The following is a 4,493-nucleotide window of genomic DNA, read 5'->3' as shown; positions in this document are numbered from 1 at the left end:
AATGCAGTGAATGATAATATGGATGGCTAGACTGACTCCGCTTTTTTTTTAATGCTAGCTTGAAAGCTAGCTACCTCTAAGAGGGGTACGCCCTCTTTCAGGGATGGGAAGTTAAAGGAAAAGTTTGTTGCATGGGTTATTTCTGGATGGTCTAAGGGAGGCTAGAGGACTGGGTTATGGTTTTCATTATATACAGTTATTTATTTATTTATTAAATCAAAATGACATGGACATTATGATCTTTGCGATCATAATCATTATGACATCGGTAGTGGAAGGAATTTGGGAACATAGACATATTACAAATACAATACAAATATTATAGTACAGTACAAAAAAAATAACACATAATGTAAGCAAGGTATAATAAGGTATTGACGGACAAAGTTGAAAAATGCATGGTGATGGAAAGGACAAAACAATGAGTGAAGCAAAGTGAAGAAAAAAAAGCGTTAAGATTCTATTTATTCGGCGAGGAAAATATGTTATGAGCATGATAGATGACATGAGGTGCAAACACGTCACAACACTAGGAAGGTGTTAAGTAAACGAATGCAGTTAACTTCTGCCTAGGGGCGGCTCTAGGCTGATGGAGACATGGGGAAGCCCTGTTAGTAACAGAGGAAATCACTGTGCGATATAAGATGGAAATATATGAGATAGATGAGCATGAATGCAAAAGTCCTCTATGAGCATATGAGCTGATGATTAGGAGGTAATGTGTAATGATATAGCGTGAAGAGTAAATGTAGAGGTGTATAAGTATAGCGTGCTCGGTAGGGATGGAGTGTAAGATAATGAATGGTATCAAAAAGAAGTGGCTGGTGATGAGTGAAGCGGTCGGTAATGAACTTGCAGCGTAAAGCTTCTAGGTGATACTTGAGAATAGGAAAAGAAATACGAGAATAGAGGTCTTGTGTAGGACTAGGCAATGAGATGCGAAAGGCGATTCTAAATGCATGACGTTCGAGAATGGCAAGTTTTTCGTAATATGAGGTTGGTGCAGAGATCCAGGCGGGAAAACCATATGTCAGTACTGGCCTAAGAAAGACTTTGTAAGTGTTAAGAACAAGATTCGAAGAGAGACCCCATGTGGTACCTGTTAAACGTTTCAGAAGATTAAGTCTATTATATGCTTTTGCCTTGACTGAATTGAGATGTGGTGTCCAGGTGAGGTGGTGGTCGAATGTGATGCCTAGATAGGTAACTGTTTTGCCAGGATGTAACGGTACGTCATTGACTTGTAAGGATAGCTTGGAAGGATTTCGATGGACCTTCGTACGTTTTCGGGTGGAATGGAAACGATGGCTTGTGTCTTGGCGGCATTGATGGTCAGTTGCCAAGTGTGGCACCAGTCCGTGAAACGATTAATTGCTTCCTGAAGAGTAAGATTGATTTGTGCCATAGTGCGACAGAGGGCAAGAAATGCAGTATCATCGGCGTATTGGAATAAAGAGACATTCGGAGGTAGGTCAGGAAAGTCTGCGACAAAAAGCAGATAGAGGAGTGGTGATAATGCTGAACCCTGTGGAACGCCTGATAACAAGAAGATCGGGTGTGACAGCTGATCGTTGATGGCAACATAGGCAAGACGGCAGGTAAGAAAATGAAAGATAAGCCGGATATATGCAACAGGAAGTCGTAATTTGGTAAGTTTATAGATGAGTCCTAGGTGCCAAACTTTATCAAACGCCTTTTCGAGGTTGAAGAGAACAAGACAAGATGGCTGAATAGAGTTATAATGATTGGTGATAAGTGACGTAAGACGAAGGAGTTGGTCGTTAATTGAATATGAGGGCCGAAAGCCAGCTTGATGTGTTGGAATGATATTATGATCGTTTAAGTATGGGTGTAATCTTTTAACCAGGATCCGTTCGAATATTTTACTGAAAGTGGAGGTGAGTTGTATTGGCCTATAAGATGAAACATCGGATGGTGGCTTTTTAGGTTTGAGAAACATGAGCGTTTGCGAAACCTTCCAGTCAGTGGGAAACAGACCTGTGCGGAGAATAAAGGTGTATATAAGAGCAAGTAGTGAGAGAAGAGCAAAGGGACATTCTTTAATATGTCTATAAGTAACGCCATCGAATCCTGGAGCGGTGTTTCTCTTGCGGCGTAGTACAGCGGTGATTTCATGAGGTGTAATGGGAACAGTGAGGACATGTTGCGGAAGAGTGTGAGTGATGTTAGGCTGTAATTGAGGTGAATCAGTGTTGATTTGAGCAGTAGGATGAGTGCGGTAGGTATGATTGGAAACTGATGGTGTAAAAATGCATTGAAGATGGTCGGCGAAGGCATTTGATATGTCTAGATCTGATTGGAGCGGCTTGTCATGGACAAGGAGAGGATATGTTGTCTTTGAGGTTTTGCCACATAGAGCGTTGAAACGTTTCCAATAGATTGTTGGATGTGAAGTGTTTGCTAGATTATTGCATGTTTTAATCCACTGGCGTTGTTTATAGGCGGAGAGATAATTCCGGACAGTACGCTGCAATTGGTGATGAAGTATAAGTGCATCAGGATTATGTGTGCGAAGGTAGTCGCGATAGCATTGGCGAGAGCGTCGAACCAAAGCAAGATAATGGGGTGGAAGTTTAGGGCGATATGGAACTGATGAAGATTGCGGGATATAGAGGGTAGATGCGCGCTGGATTGCTGTAGTGAGAGTGCCAATTTGTTCAGTAAGATCATCAGAAGTTACTGGGCCTTGGTAGGGTTCTATGGTAGAAGAGATATAAGTGCGATAGCTAAGCCAGTCAGCCTTGTCATATCGAGGTGTGACTCGAGAGGTAGGCAAACGTGATGGACATGCAAGACCCGTATGATAGGTCAGTTTGATAGGAGCATGATCGCTACCGAGCAAATCTAGGACTGTGACAGTGCAATGAGTAGCTAAAGTATTGGAAGTAAGTGCGATGTCTGGTGTGGTGTTTGAGATTGGTCGAGTATGAGAAGGAAGTGCAAGTAGTATGCCAGTAGTATGAGTGGTGATGAAGTCACAAAACTGAGTGCGTTCCTGGGCCGATCGACTATGGAGGTTTATATCTGCAAGGATGATGAAATGTTTGTACGTGTCTGATATATATGAAAAGAAGGCAGTTGGAATGGGATTTCCAGGTCGAACATAGATTGTAGCGAACGTAATTGCTATGGACTTGAAATAAATGGTGGTGATGATGTATTCAGGTAATTGCAGGTGAGGACAAGAGTGCTGTCTGTATGGCAGATTATTGCGAAACCCAATGGCAGCTCCACCGTTAGCTCGAAGAGTTGGTAGGGTATTGTCATGTCGGATCAAGTCATAGCGAGGGATTCTGCACGAGATGGACTTTTTAAGAAAGGTTTCGTTTAGAAGAAATACAGTGATATGCTCTTCTAATAGTAATGCCTGGAAAAGGTCTTTGTTTTTAGGGAGTGAACGGATATTGAGAAATAAAAAGTTTAAATCCATAATATGTATGAAGTTAGACTGTAGTTTCGTATCGAATGGTATGAAAATGAACGTAATTATTTGAATAAGTAGCATAGAGAGAAACGTTAAAGGTTTGTTTTGCTGCTAAGGTGAGTTGTTGGAGAACGTGCTGTCTATGAAAGGGGTGAATGTTCTGAAGAGCAAGTGTTAAGAATTCCAACAGTTTGCCTACTGTCACGGGATCATCAACATGCTGATCTGTGTTTTTTTAGGTTGATTGTGTGCGTAAGGGAGCCACTAGTTCTGGATGTGCCTGGTCAGGAAGAGGTTTACTTTTACATTTGTAACTATAAGAAGGATGCTGATCTTTGCACGTAGAACATTGAGGAGGGAGCTGCATATTTGGACAGAGGCGTGTGTGGTGTGGACCGGAGCAATAGCCACAAACAGCAGGGTTTGTACATTGGGCCGTTGAATGGCTGTTGTACGCCTGACATTTCTCACACCTGAGTGGCATAGGCGCAGGTGACCGAGAAGGTTCCACGCGGTGTCTGCGTTTATAGATATATGCACCTTGGGTAAGCAGGCGGTCAATAGTTTCCTGGGATGGTGTAAGGACACGCACCATGTAGGTGGCACCGCTATTGTTACGAATGCGGATGATTTTGTGAATTGTGTGCCCTTCAGATTGTAATTCATCCGTAATTTCCTCATCGGAATAGGTAGGATCGACGCCTCGAATAACAACAGATAGCATAGGAGGTCGCTTCGGAGGAGGAGGTTGTTTACGACGGGAAGATGTGAGATTGGTGAGGATTGATTGTTTACCGAAGATTTCAAAGGATATTTTGTTGCGAACAGTAGTGGCGAAATTTGGATCGGGAGATTTGAAGATATAGCCATTGCGTGTTTTCACAACTTCATGAAGTGGGAGGCTAGGGAAAACTCATATTTTCGTAGTTGCAAGATTATGAGTTTTTCGTTAGAGAACTTAGAATCGTAGTTTTGAAGGAGGAAGGAGTGTAGAGATGGAGTAGTATTCGATGAAATACTGACTTGGTCACATGATTTGCGTACTGCT

Source organism: Thermobia domestica, chromosome 11 (genome assembly GCF_964235325.1).
Source record: "Thermobia domestica chromosome 11, izTheDome1.hap1.1, whole genome shotgun sequence".
NCBI classification, from domain to species: Eukaryota; Metazoa; Arthropoda; class Insecta; order Zygentoma; family Lepismatidae; genus Thermobia; species Thermobia domestica.
The sequence above is the reverse complement of the archived record's forward strand: the minus strand, read 5'-3'. Positions refer to the sequence as shown.